Source organism: Echinops telfairi, unplaced genomic scaffold (assembly GCF_000313985.2).
Source record: "Echinops telfairi isolate 266 unplaced genomic scaffold, ASM31398v2 ScPeMD7_7424;HRSCAF=8462, whole genome shotgun sequence".
Lineage (NCBI taxonomy): Eukaryota > Metazoa > Chordata > Mammalia > Afrosoricida > Tenrecidae > Echinops > Echinops telfairi.
Window position 1 is genome coordinate 84374923 of NW_022111324.1, and position 16194 is coordinate 84391116.

A 16194-nucleotide genomic window follows, 5' to 3' on the forward strand; every position below is an offset into this window, starting at 1 on the left:
TGACCTTATTAATATCGGACTTATGGGCTTGATCTGGACTGGGCTGGGATATTTTCTCAATATTCAACTGCTCTTGTATTTAAAGTTGTTTCTCTAGTCAACCCAGACTAACACAGACCTATTGACAGACTAGAGAAGAAGATCATTGAGTTTCCCCACAGTTTGCTCCTTCATAAAGAGAGAATGATCAGACTGAATCTCAAACCTCCTTGCAGCTCAGACTCTGAGCTCAGGAGGACTTTAGTCTTAGTTTTTTCTTGGATTCCGTGTCAAGACAGAAACCTTTCTGCCTTGGGGGAGTTTATTCAAAGTGCAGGACCCCAGGTGTGACCCTTCAGCGACCTGGGTGAGGTCTGGATCCTCCCCTCTGTGGGCTCCATGCCAGGGAGTGGGAGGCACAGTGTTTAAACCTGAGGGTGGGTGGGCAGCCCAAGGGCTTGGGTTATACTGGACCTCTCACCCCTTTGGGACAAAAGGAGTGCTTGTGGCCCCACCTGCCCAGTCCACTTCCCTCTTTGACTCCCAACAGCTGGCTGGCTTTCTCTTCTAGCTGCCAGCAGGTTGTTCTAAAGACCCCCGACTAGACTAGAGGTGGGGCGGGAAAGGCTGAGCGCGATGCTAGGATAATTTGGAGCCTGAAAAGCTTTGGGGGAAAGGAGAGCAGTGGAGGTAGGAGAATTTTCAGCAGGAAAACCTTCCTTGTTTACAGCTAGAGCTCTTGGAGATTCAAATAGACAGGGAGGGGCTTTCTCCTGCGACTGCACTCACCCTAGTGGACTTTGGAAGGCCCAGCAGTAATGACAGAGGTGGGGCTCCTTGGAAAAGATAAAAATGTGCCAGAGAAAGAGACCATAAGCTCCACAGGATCTATTCTTGTCTGATTTGTGTTTTCCTTCACCTAAAATCACTTCAGGGAAGCCATAAATCAAGGAAATGTGACTTCATCCTTTGCCATAGTTTACTCGCTTATCTCTGTGTGCTTACCACATGGAGGGCCGAAGACAAATCTCTGCAGAATGCATGATTGTGAAGCTGTGCTTCCACTGAGGTTGTGCTAGTTAAAGGCTAGAATTACAACTGTGCTTCCCCTCTGTGGTGCTGTTGGCAGTGTTGCCATCTTTATCAGTTGTTCCATAGCTGGGAACTCCATCCGCTATTCAAGGCACAAGAAGAGTTAAGACAGAGAGTGAATGACACCCCTCCTTTGTACCACACACCAAAACACCCTCAAGTATACAGCTTAAGAACTGCATTGCACCCTCAAGCATTGCAAAAAAAAAAATCCATATACATTATTTTGGAAGTTTCATAAGCATCTCAGCAATGCTCGCAGATTTCACCTCCTTCACACTCACTCCTTATGCTACTGATGAGTCAATGATAGATGCTGTAGTTGGAATCTAATCAAGTACTTGTAGTATTGAAGCCCCATTACCTAATTTTTCCCTTCGTCCTTTAATTTCTGTGGTGATAAGTTAATAAACCATGGAAAGATTGTCACCTTTTCATGTTCTCATAATCTTGTGGTCTCCTTGAAATGATTTTAGATAAAGGAAGATTATGCATGTATCTGCCGCCATCAATTACTAATTTATTTAATTAAATTAAATATGGGAACATTTTTTCAGATTTAAGGCTTTCCATAATGATAGTGCCTCATTGCCCCAATCCTGAAAGCTAATCTGGTAGGGAATACTTTAATTCCTAAAATACCTGAGGCAACTTGGTAAACTGTAAATGTACTCCAAGCAGAAATACTGCTGACTAGCTCCATGCATTGGAAGAACACACCGCTTTGGAGCACAAAGGAAACTAAGTAATCATCCTGGTAGCATTTACCCAGGCCACCTAGCAACACCTTTGGGTTTCTTTTCCTATTGATCTCTACCCGTAGTCATTCTGTTGACCTCTGGATCTGAAAAGAAGGTCAACTTAATGGGCCTCCCTCAGTCTATATTATAATCTCATCTCAGTAGTAATAGCAATGATTTAAAAAAAATCAGAGAACAACAAATGTCAGCACACCCAGGGGCTTACTTTTCAGCCAACAGTAGACAGGGCTAAGAGTAAACACTAATGCATGCGAGGGACATGCTCCTCAGAACACGACCATCGGAGACCCAGAGGCAGCATTTCTGAACCAAAAGTGCCTTTCAGAAGACAGGAAGGGCCAAAGGGGGTAAAACCCACGCTAGCATGTATAGATTTTTAATAGAGCTGGAAAATAAATTTCTATCCATCCAAATCTATCTAAACTTTTAATTATGCAAATAGGATGATAAAGTCCATGTAATTATCATCATGTTTGACAATTAGCAATTTATGGTAATCTGATCTCACCTACATATCCTCACCATATTCCCACCCTCCACTATGCTTTTATATCACAAATCCAACATTATATTATTTCTTCTGTGATTTTTTCCAATATCTCTAAAGATACAGACTTGCATATTTTTTAATTGAATTATGATGACACGATCATTAACAAACCACAAAATTGTCAACATTTCAAATATCTACTGAAAATTTCTAATAGAAATATTTCCAATTGTTTCATCGCAAAATAAACAATCAGTTTGATTGAACCAGGATCCAAATAAGTTCCTCCCATTGTGTTTAGCTGATTAGTCTTTTAAGTCTCTTAACTTTATAGATCCTCCTTTCCTGTTTTTAATTTACCATTCAGATTTATTTGTTTAAAAAGTTAGCTTGTTTTGTCTGTAAAAGTTTTTGCAACTTGGATTTCGCTAATTATATCTATAGTAATGGCTAATGTATTCCTTTGTCCTTCATATTTCTGGTGTATTAAAGTTAGAAGTAAAGATTTTACTATAATCAGGTTTGAGGGATTTTAACACCCCCCCACCCCAGGTAATGCCAAGATGATGTTATGATATTAAATTTGGTTTGTCTGATTGTGGTGATGATTATACAATTTTTCTTGATGTGGTTGAACTACTGAACTACATGATATGTGAATTATATGCCAATAAATCTATTTCTTAAGAAAGAAAAGATAGGGCTAAAGAAGTAGTTTGCTAATTTGTGTGTGTTCAATCACATCAAGATTCTTCTCTCATAAAATGCCCCATCAGCTTTTACATCACCGTTGTGGCAGCCATTGATGAGCAATGATCTCATTCAAGTTGCAAGATAGTCACATTCCTATATCATAACTACTTTGTTTATAAGCTGGAATCTTTAGGTTAAGAAAAAATATTTCCTCATCAACTATTTGTTACTCAGAAAGGAAGTTAGTGCAGAAAAGTTAATGTTGGTTCCATTTGAATATTTTCAAAATAATATGCTGGTTCACTTAGAATCCTGCTAAGGATGAACACAGACACATATATTAATGAGCTAATAGACTTTTTAACATATCTGCTATATTTCAATCCACCATGATGATGGTGGTTCTCAAACTCTTTCCGCTATTGGCAGCCGCTTCAGCTTAGGGTCCTGAGTCCAGAGTCCCTTTGCCTTTGTTGCTTCCTGACTTTCTGGATGACAAGATATTCCAGCCTCATCTGGACATTCCTGTCTCAGTATCCTCTATTTTTCCCCATGGATCCCTGGTTCCTTAAAGATAGAAATACGAGTGAGAAATCAAATCCTGGGTTTTCAGTTTCTAGGCTGGTCATTGTTTCCTGGACTTTTCAATGGATTTTGCTTGAAGGAAACATTTTCTTAAAGAAAATACATGATATTCCCAATTCAACAACAGTATTCTAAGACTTTTACTTAATGTTTACCTAACCTTTTAAAATTTATATATATTTCCAGAGATGGATTACCCAATATTCAAGGTAAATATAAGACTTATTTACTAAGTTGCAGTGAACAGATTCACACTTTTTTTACACATCATGTACTCTCTCTCTATTTTTAAGTCAAAATTTTAATACAATAGGCTTTATGACTGTCCTTTGCCAGTTGTATGTAAATCAGGCATTCTTAACACTGGGACGTCCTATGGTTGCATCAGCCACTAAGCAGGTGAAAGATGGGGCAGTCAAGTTTTGCACAGCTTACAGCCTTGGGAACCCTTTCGGTCAGTGCTGCTCTGTCTCCCCTGGTCACTATGAGTCAGTAGCAATGGGTTTCTGGTTTCTTTGTATTTAAGAATATACAGTCCATTTGCATGATTAATTATATGGTTCCTAAAATCAGTTTGGATTTTACTCAGTGTTTTGTTTTCTTTTGCCCTTAAGGAGATAAATCTCATTAGCTACACAGTCAAATTACTGTGTGTTTAAATGACTTAAAATAATTGCTTTCTGAATGCAACTATTAGTTTGTTATTTACATAGCACCATGGCACATTTTACTATTAATTTTTTTCATTTGTTTTCAGTTTGTTTCATAATTATGTAATATTTGCATGATTTCAAAGTCAAAGCTACAAATGTGGTTTATTCAGGGAAATTTAGTTTTGTTTCCGCCCAATAATTTTATTGGCATATAATTCAATTATATAATTCAATAGTTCAATCACACCAAGAAAAGTTGTACATTTCTCACCACAATCAGTTTTAGGACATTTTCTTTATTCATGTACTCATTGTTATTAGCTACTCCCCGCCCCCCACCCACACCCACCCACCTCCCCGACCCTACCCACAAGGAACCATGAATTCAGTTACTGTCTCTGTAGATGTACCTGTCCTGGATTTCATATACAGAAAAACATTGTAAAAACAAACAACAAGAACCCTAACAGGAATAACAAAGTAAAAGAGGTAAAACCTTAATCAAAAAGAAATAAAAAAATGTTAAAAAAAACTAGAACAAATTTAAATGGATAATAAGTGTAACCTAACTGCATGGGCAACAATACACTTTCCCATGTATTCTGCATGTTGGCAAGGATATTCACATCCCTGTTTCTTGGACAAAGGGGATTCCCAACAGGCTCAGTGCACATATATTTCCCTTTACTTTTTTATTTTTTAAAATGGAAACCACTTTGAAATGGATCTAAAAAGAGATCAAATGATAAGACATTACATTTTGACTTAACAACATTTGCCATAATTGACTTTACAATGCTCTCTGCCTGATGACCTTCCTCGACTGTGACCGGAGGAGATTCACTGTAGGCTAAATCCCTGGGTGGGCTCTGCAAATGGATTTGGGCCTTCCACTGTAACTCATTATCTTCTGTAAACCATTCACACTTTAAGCTCTGATGTAATTTCCTTCTTTACATTTGGATTATATTATTTACAACTCTTGGATCACACAGGCAGGTGTGCTTCTTCCATGAGGGCTCAGATAATCCCTCACTTAGATGGCTGCTTGTTTGAAAACAAGCCTTTAAGACTTCAGACACTATTTTTTCTGATAACTGGGCACCATCCAGTTTCTTCATATTTTGTTGTAGCACCCAGATCTTCAATGATATCTTTATGAGGGCAATCAGCAAGCCAGGTCATGTCATAAGAACCAATTATTCTTAGATTGGGGCTAGAATTAAGTGCAAGCCCACAATCTATTCATGCATCTATGGTTTGTATATATCTGGTTCACCTTAGAGACCTCATTGTAATTTTGTGTTAGAGAATATTATCAATAATACCCCTGGGCCATCATTTCCACTGCTATTAAGGCAAGGTTGGCTTACAGTGACCCTGTAGGGCAGGGTAGAACCACCCCATGTGAGTCTCTGAGTCCGAAAATCTTCATGGGAGTAGAAAACTTCATCTTTCCTCTTGGAGCTGACTGGTGGCTTTGAACTGCTGACCTTGAAGTTAGCAGTCCAATATACAACCACTACACATTTGTGGTGTCATTATTTTATCCAGTGGTACAGAATTTAAAACACTGCTGTGAAAAGGAAATTCTATGAGTATCAGCCAGCTATGAACCGCAATACATGAATCTCTGGCCTGTACAGATTGAACTCTTGATAGGACTTTATGAACACAAACAATAGGGGTTCAGAGGACAAAGGGAAATTTAATTTTAATCCCTGTTAGCATCACCTTGTTCCCTCTTCTACTCTAAGGTAACCACTTTGTAAAAGATTAAAACTTATTCATCCATTTAAAACAAATAACAAATACATACACTTTCTTTCCTCCTTCCACTTGGTGTTAACATTACATACAGTTAGTTAGTTTTTCCTACTCTATCTTTTTGAAACACTTGATGATGGTCAAGGATTGCATCCTTCAATATGGATTATAGCTTAATGTAAAGACAACCAAACTCTTCATAAGTGGACCAACAGATAACATAATTACTGTATATACTTGAGTATAAGCTGAGTTTTTCCCAGCACTTTTTAAATGCAGTTTTTGTGATAAAATTAGATGCCTCACACCTTCCCAACACGGTCACTGAAGACAAAGCGAGTGAATAAGCAAATATGGTGAAGATAGCTGATGGTGCCGGGCTATCAAAATATATAGCATCTGGGGTCTTCAAGGCTTGAAGGTAAACAAGCGGCCATCTATCTCAGAAGCAACAAAGCCCACATGGAAGAAGCACACCAGCCTGTGTGACCACGAGGTGTCAAAGGGATCAGGTATCAGGCATCAAAGAACAAAAAAACATATCATTGTGAATGAGGGTGAGTGCAGAATGGAGACCCCAAAGCCCATCTGTAGGCAACTGGACACCCTCTTATTGAAGGGTTGCGGGGAGGAGATGAGCCAATCAGGGTGCAGGGTAGCAGTGATGAAACATACAGCTTTCCTCTAGTTCTTTAATGCTTCCTCTCCCCCCACTATCATGATCCCAGTCCTGCCTTACAAATCTGGCTAGACCAGAGGATGTACACTGGTACAGATAGGAACTGAAAACACAGGGAATCCAGGGTGGATGATCCCTTCAGGACCAGTGGTGAGAGTGGCGATGCGATACCTGGAGGATGGAGGGAAGGTGGGGTAGAAAGGGGAAACCAATTACAAGGATCTACATATAACTTCCTCCCTGGGGGATGGACAACAGAAAAGTGGGTGAAGGGAGACGTCGAACAGTGTAAGACGACCAAATAATGATATTTTATAAATTATCAAGGGTTAAACAGGGAGGGGGAGCGGGGAGGGAGGGGAAATAAATGAGAAGCTGATACCAAGAACTCAAGCAGAAAGCAATGTTTTGAGAATGATGATGGTAACAAATGCACAAATGTGCTTGACACAATGGATGTATGTATGGATTGTGATAAGAATTGTACAAGCTCCCAATAAAATGATTTAAAAAAAAATTAGGTGCCTCAGCTGATATTCGGGTTGGCTTATACTTGAATATATATGGTATAAACAGAGAAAAGACTGAAGTTGTCAAGAATTTTATCTTGCTCGGATCCATGGTCAATGCTCATGGAAGCAGCAGTCAAGAGATCATGCAACATATTGCATCAGGTAAATCTGCTGTACAGGACGAGTGAGAATGTTACTTTGAAAACTTTGCCGTGTCTGATCCAACCTATGGTATTTTCAATTACCTCCTATGCATGTAAACATTGGACATTGAATAAGGAAGACCGAAGAAGAATTGATGCATTTGAATAATGGATGCTGGTGAAGAATATTGAAAGTACCATCAACTGCTAAAAGAACAAACAAATCTGTCTAGGAAAAAGTACACCCAGAATGTTCCTTAGAAGTAAGAATGGTGAGACTTTGTCTCACACACTTTGGTGTGTTTCCTAGGATATAATTTTGTACATCTTGTCAAGAGTTTCCTCTTTTTGTTACCCTCTTTTGAAGATATTATTTTGACTGTCCATAGAATTTTCTAACATTAGTTTTCAATCTACTTTATGGCTTTCAATGTCATAGAAGAGATACTTGAACCATCAAAATAGAAAACCTCATTTGGTTGGGATGACCTGAGGTCCTCACATATATTTCCCACTTGACCTTCAAAAACCCGAGTTCTTGTTAAACTACATGATTTTCTATACAAAATAAAGAAGGAAAAACAGCATGATCCAGAAACATGGAGTGCATAGGGGAGTCAGAGCATTTTTCTGACTCAGAGGACAGATGGAAGTACTTTAAGGACACATGGTATCAAAACATCCAGAAGCTGGCCAATGAAAAGTGACATGATATAATTGGTGCTATGTGCTGCACAGTATTTCATGGGGCCTTATAAAATGGTGTGACTGATTGTTTATTCTTGGGTGTAAGATGGTCTGACCTTATATCGCAGCTTCCCAGTACAAACTTGGTATTTGGTAGTTGCTCCCATGTCATTATTAATATAGGTTGTTCTTCTCTTTTAAAATATATTCTAGTTTTGCATGATAAATTCTATGGACACCTTAGATTTAAAGATCCAATATATAATGATAAAATTCTGTCATGGGCATTGAAAATACTAGGGGTATTGCTTTTTAGGCACCATTAAAAATCAAGATAACTTCTATATTATCCTGATTAGGTCTTTGGCAGATTCTACTGCTAAGTAGAAATCAAACTATTCTGAGGACTCCTTTAATACACGCATAAATGATCCAGTATATATATATGTATATATATATATATATTGTGATTTGATGTTTACCTAGACAAGACTTATTTTGGTTTATCCAAACCTAGCCTGGCACATTCAAGAAGTTGCCAGCTACTTTCTAATGAACTCAGCCTCCTAAGATGGAGTCTGTGTTATTACCCAAAGTAGACTATATACTAGCATATTGATATACTCTGTAGTATACTCAGAGCACTCAGACTGGGTTGGCAGAATTATATAGACTACCTCATGAAACATTGCATAGAAATTTTTAGCACCAAATTTCATGTTCTGAAAGCATGCAAGAATTGTGGACTGAATTAATCAACATTATACTTGCTTGCAAAAATAAAAATAACCTATGTTACATAATAGCAAAAAAAAATCATAGCATTGTGAATGAGGGGGAGTGCGGAGTGGGGACTCAGGGCCCATCTGTGGGAAATTGAACATCTCCTTGCAGAAGGGCCACGGGGAAGAGACAGCCAGTCAGCGTGCACTGTAGCAATGATGAAACATACAATTTTCCTCTAGTTCTTGAATGCTTCCCGCCACTATCATGATCCCAATTCTACCTTACAAATCCGGCTGGACCGGAGGATGTGCACTGGTACAGATAGGAACTGGAAGCACAGGGAATCCAGTGGTGAGAGTTGTGATACCAGGAGGGTAGAGGGAAGGTAGGGAGAAGAGGGGAACCAATGACAAGGGTCTACATATAACCTCCTCCCTGGGGGACGGACAGCAGAGAAGTAGGTGAAGGGCAACATCGGAGAGTGTAAGATATGACAAAATAATAATAATTTATAAATTATCAAGGGTTCATGGGGGAGGGGAGACTGGGGAGGGAGGGGGAAAATGAGGAGCTGATACCAAGGGCTCAAGTAGAAAGCAAATGTTTTGAGAATGATGAGGACAACAAAGGTACAAAAGTGCTTGACACAATGGATGCATGTATGGGCTGTGATGAGTTGTATGAGCCCCCAATAAAATGATTTAAAAAAATAGTGGCTATGATTTGCTGTAATGCTCCCTTTGTATTTAGTGGAATTTCTATAACTGCCCAGTTCTTTCCAAGGTATACTAATGGATTCATCTGCCTATATTGTCCTTGTTTGCATGTGCAGCTAGAATTGCCTCTCAAGTTTATAGTCAACTTTCAAAGTCTGTTACACGTTGGGTGTTATTGCCTCCTGCCTTTACCCACGCACTAAGGTCCATTGGGCTCACATTTCTCTCAGGCTGGACTACTACCAAGCTCTTCTTTGCTTCCAAGTGCCCTCTGGCGAGACTGTTGTAACCAGTACATAATTTTATCACTTGCCACTTGCTTCTTTTTAAAATTTTATTGTCACAGAAAACCTGCATCTATGAGTTAGAAAATTATCCTAATTACATTTAATGAATATCAGACTAGTTGTTGCTAGTTGCTGTCAAGTTGACCTTGACTCATGATGACCCTATATAACAGAACAAAATGTTTGATGCTGCAACATCTTCATGATTATTCGTATGTCTGAGTTCATTGCTGAGACTGTTGAGACATCAATCCATATCATTTAGAGATTCCTTCATTTTTCTTGGGCCTTTATCAAAGATAATGTCCTTTTAAAGGGGATGATCTAATTTCATTTTAAAAGAGAAGTATGTGCAAGTTATGCTATGCAATTTTATGTACAATTTGACTTGGTCAAGAACAGTGATGGCCTTAAGACTATTCAAAAACTATTTTCAAAGTTGCCATTTCCCCTGTCATTATTATCTAATTGCTTAACCTTGGTGAATTAAAGTAATTTGAGTGAAGCAAAAATAAGGAGTATTATAAAAATCCTTTGTCAAATGTTCATCGAATATGGTGCAGGTCAAGGGACAAATCCTGATGTTCATCTGTCACGTTGGACAGTGCAGTGAAGGCTAACACCATCCTGATCGTGCCCTGCATGCATGCATGAGTGCAGGTTGAGTTCCCTCAGGTTTGAGCGTGCTCCTAGTTCCAGAAAGACAACGTTCTATTTTATTTACATCTGTGATTGTGGGGTTCCTTCCACTCGGAGTTGAACACAATCCTAGCTACCATAAGCTCTCATGTCAGTCTTAGCACATAATTCTTCCTACTGCTTGGCATTTCTTAGATTCTGCATGCTGTCACGAGGAGTTCCTTTGGAATGCCCCATAGTGTCTGTCCCTCAAAGTAGCCTTTTCATTTACATTTTAATTGAAGAATTTATATTCTTCTTGTGTCTAAAGCGATTGACTATTTCCATAATAATATATTTATTATGGAAAGTTTCAAATAATTATAAAAGTAGAGAGAATAGTGTAATGAATTCCCATTCCTGTATACCTAATAGCTAACTTCAACCACTATCATCTCATGACCCACATTATTTTATCTGTATTCCTTACTATTCCCTTGTCAGTAAACTTTTAAAGACAAATCTCCTATATTATATCATTTTCCCTGTACATACTTCACAGTGTATTTCTAAAAATAAGAAAAAAATTTAAAGGACAATCATAATATTATATCTTCAAAATAGAACTACAATTATTTAATAGTATCAAATTACATTTTTAATATGATATAACCTATGTGCCCAAATTTTGAATGATCTTATAAATGCTGTTTTAAAATTGAGGTATATTTTACTACATATAGTAAAATGTCTCTGTTTTTAAGTTAAATGAGTTTTGAGAAGTGGAGAAAGTCCTTTAACCACCACCACAATCAAGATATAGAACATTTTCATTATTCAAAAAGTTGCTTCATACCGCTTGTAGTAAATTCTGCCCTCTACTTCCCCTCTGCTCCAGGCAATAGTTAATCTGCCTTGTGTCACTAGAAAATAATTTTGCCTTTTATAAAAATTTATCTAGATGTTCTCATACAGCCTTTTGTGTCTGACATCTTTTACTCAGCATAATGTTTTTGAGACGTATCCAGGTTGTAACTTGCATCAGAAGCATTCATTTTTAATATTGCATAATATTCCATTGTATGCATGAGCCACATTACTTATCCATGTTGATAGACATGTGGATTATCTCCAGTGTTTGGACTTTCAACTACTGTGAACAATCAGGTATGAGTTTTTGTATGGGTATATATTTTCATTTCACTTGAGTAAATGTTGCTAGTTGTTGAATCAGCTCTGATTTAGATTTTGAATTATATCTTAAATGTTTATTTAACTTTGTAAGAAACTGCCAAAGCTTTTTCTATGGTGAGTTTTCACCAGCAATATATCCTCCCTGACACTTCTTGGGGCGATCTTTTAAATTTATGCATGACAGAACAAATATTCCTTAGCTCCTCCATGTTTCACAACCCCCTTCTTGCCCCCAGCAGGCCAGTGCACAGTTTTCACTGACCAAGGATGATGTCCCTGCCTAGCAAAGGGTCTTTCTTGGTGAGTCATTCCAAATAGGGAGGACAAAGTCTTGCCATTTTGCTTGTGGCTTTACTTCCCCCAAGACAGATTTACTTGTTCTTCTGGAAATCTATCAGCATATTCACTTTTTTATGTCAACAACATAATTCCATTTACTTGGGTAAATACTAAGAGTTAAGTTCTTTGTTTATATGTTAACTGTTTGTTTATCTTTGTAAGAAACTTTTCCATGGTGAATTTTCACCTGTAGTCTATCAGAATTCTAGTTACTTCATATCCTCCCTCAAACATTGTTTGTTTTGGTAATTGTGGTATTTATATAATCTGTTGTCAATTTGAGAAGATTAAGAAAGAAGGGGTGGAGTTTAGTCTGTCAATTAGGTCACAGCTTGATGACCTCATTTGGAGGTGCCATGGAGATCGATAGCTCGCTGGAGGTAGGACGCAGTCTTACTCCCTGGGAGACATTGCAGCTGACAACACACATGGAACTACATTTGTGTCCTGAGCTGGAGGAGCCACATGGAGATGCCTGCCAGGGCTGAGATGCTTACAACACCACTGAATCCACAAGACTGTCCACTCACTCCATTGCAGTGCTTCGCGAGTATGAAGAGGGATTTATACATTGGTATTGGACATATGGGCTAATATGATTTATGGACTTGATCTGGCTGGGGTTGAGATGTTTTCTTACTGTACAATTACTCTTTATTTATATAAAGCTCTCCTACACATATGTGAGTTTATGAATTTGTTTCTCTAGTCTACCCAAACTAACACAATAATCTTTTAAATTTTAGTTCTAGTGGGTATAAGAAGGAGACCTGGTGACACAATAGGTTAGTTAACTGAAAAGTCAAGAGTTCAAGTCCACCAGTCAACTGCTCTGCAGGAGGAAGATGAGGCAGTCTGCTTCCTTAAAAATGTACAGCTTCAGAAACTCTCTGGCATGGTTCTTCTCCATCCCACAGTGTCTGTCTGAGTTTAAATCAACTCATTAACAGTGGCAATAATAGATGTGAAGTAATATCTTATTATGGTTTTGATGTTTATTGTCTTGATTACAGATATTGAACATCTATGTGTGAATTATTTTGATCACCTCATGTGTGAAATGTTTGTTTACACATTTCCCCATTGTAATTAATTTGTATTTATTTATTTTTGAGTAATGAACTATATAGAAATTCTATCTATGTGATCCTTTGGTCAGATATATTTATTGCTAGTGTTTTCTTTTAGTCAGTGGCATACCTTTGAATATTAATGGTATGTTTTTCAGTTGTAAAAGGTCTGATTTTGATGAGGTTCTGCTCATTGGCCTTTTTCTTTTATAATTTGGGTTTTTTGTGCCTAATTTAAGATACTTTTGCCTACCTCAAAAGTTTTCTCCTATAATTTTTCTAGAAGCTTTATAGATTTATTAATCTTTTTATATTTAGTCCTATGTCATCAGGAGAGACCAGTTCCTGGAGAAGGGCATGATGCTCGGTAACGTGGAGCGACAACGAAAAGGAGAAAGACCCTTGACGAGATTTATTGACACAGTGGCTGCAACAGTGCATTCAGACATGGTAACAATTGGGAGGCCGGGAAGGACCTGTCATGGCTTTGTTCTGTTATACAAAGGGTCGCCACAAGTCGGAACTGATTTGATGGCTCCTAACAACAGCATCTAATTCTATGATCCATTTTGGATTATTTTTTGTATATGTTGTAAACTAAAAGTGGAGATGTATTTTTCCAGTTATCTCAGTATTAATGTGATGTGGATTCATATTTAAGATTTAGATGCCTTTTTGAAAGTTGACATTTTGAACGTTATGTAATATTTACGAATAACCAGGAACACCCAAAGTATGAATCTAGGAAAATTTGAAATCATAAAAATGACATTGAATGTATAACGATAGATATTCTAGGCATTAGTGAGCTGACATGGAGTAGTATTGGCTATTCTGAGTTGAACAATCATGGTTTACTATGCCAATAATGACACATCCAAGAGGAATGGTGTCACATGTATCATTAAAAAGAACATTTCAAGACAGATCTTGAAGTATAATTCTGTATGTGATAGGATAACATGTGGCTACCTACCAGGCAGACAAGTGAATACAACTGTTTTTCAAATTTGTGCACCCACCCTTAAAGCCAATGATAAACACGTTGAAGAATTCGACCAACTTCCTAAGTCTGAAATTGATCAAACACATAATCAAGTTGTGTTGATAATTACTGGTGATTGAAATGAGAAAGTTGGAAACAAAAGGGAAATATCAGTAGCTAATAAATGTGGCCTTTGAGAAAGAAAAGAAACTGGAGATCGCGTGGTAGAACTTTGCAAGGCCAACGACTCCTTCACTGCAGATACCTCTTTTCGACAACATGAGCACGTTGCGTATGGAGCACACCAAAAGCAATACACAGGAAGCAAATTGATTACGTCGGAAGGAAGAGACATTGGAGAAGCTCAATACCATTGGCCCAAACAAGGCTAGAGACTGACTGTAGAACAGCTAATCAATTGCTCATATCCAAGTTCAGAAATTAAAACAAGTCCATGAGAGCCAAAGTACGAACTTGAGTATATGACATCTGAATTTAGAGACTATCTCAAGAAGAGATTTGATGTATTGGAATGCAGTGATGTCCAGGCAAATTGTGGCATGACAACAAAGACATCATATATAAAGAAAGTAAGAAGATGCCTGGTATTATGTTCCTAATTGTAGATTTTAGACCTAGTTTTCGACCCAGCCCTTGGTAACCCAGGTCGTTTTCTGGGACTTTAGACTCTTTTCGAGTAGCACAACTTCTTACATAGACCACACCAGAAGGACTCTATGCAAAAACCCCACTTAGTGAGCTGGACTTTACCTTAAACCTGCAGTAGATTTAAGGAACCGACTTATTTCCTTGTACTTAAGGCTGAAACACCCTAGTGTGAGACAAAACAAACAACTATTATCCCAAGGTTATGGAATTGGTGGTTGTTGGACTTTGGCTTGGATATCTTGCTTTGAGGGTGCTCAATGAATGGTGGTCTGGGTCTACCATATAATTACTATTTTAATGCTATTTTTTGAGTTTTTGTGAAATTTTTAATCTAACAGACATTTTTCTGCCTTTGTGAATGAGTGTTATTGAAGGTTTTTCCCTATCCTCAACTTTCTTTATTTGTATAAATAGTGTCCAGTCACTTAAGCTTTTAATCTGTACATTAACAATTCATATATAGTGGTCTGAAAATTCAGATCATACATGTATAATTTATTTTTCTCAACAGTATTTTAAATTGTATACCATTGGCTAAATTAATGATACTATCAATAGAACTACCTTATGACCCATGGGGATGATTTATAATGTTCTCTGTTATAAAATGAAAATGATATCTCTAAAGTGAACCAGAGACATATATAAGCCATAGATATATGAATGGAATTTTAAAATAGTCATTTTATTAAGATATATTACACATTCCAATATGTCCATTCATATACAGTTCTGTTGCATATGAATGGATTTGGAGTTCACACTTAATTCTATCCCTATTCTAGGAACAATTAGTTCTCATAACATGGCCCTACTCCATAATTGCCCTCATGAAGAGATCACTGAAGATATAAAGATATGGGTGCTATAGCATAGTGTGGTGAAGAAAATAAATTGTGCCCAGCTATCAGAAAGAATAACATCCAGGGTCTTAAAGGCTTCTCTTTAAACAAACAGCCATCTAAGCAAAACATTAAGTAAGTCCATGTGAAAGAAGCACACCAGTCTGTGTGATCCAAGGATTCTAAATAATAAAATACAAATCCAAAAGACGAATGTGAACAGCGTTACTATCCGACAGAGAGCACTATAAAGTAACATGGATGGCGTAGTTAAGTTAAAATGTAACTACTTATTAATTGATCTTCCATTTTATGCTTTTTAAAGTTGTTTCAATTATTAATATTTTCTGCTTTCTTTTCAACTGAGATTTTTCTCTGTTTTGTTTTGTCATTGTGTTTTCTTTATTCTTGGCACAATTTTCTGTATATTAAATCCCAGATGGATAAATATGTAGTACTTGGATTAATAATTACCTAGGGGCTTGTCAGGAGAGATTGGGGGTAAATGGAGAACAAACGAAAATGAGTACAAGAAGGAGGAAAATGTTCTGGAATTGATTGTAATGATAATTTCACAACTCTTCTTAATATGCTTGAACTATTGTATGATACGTATTTTTTTTAAAGGCCGGAACAGAACAAAGTGGATGTCAGAAGAGACTCTGAAATTTGCCTTGGAATGTAGGGTAGCAGAATGTATAGAAGAA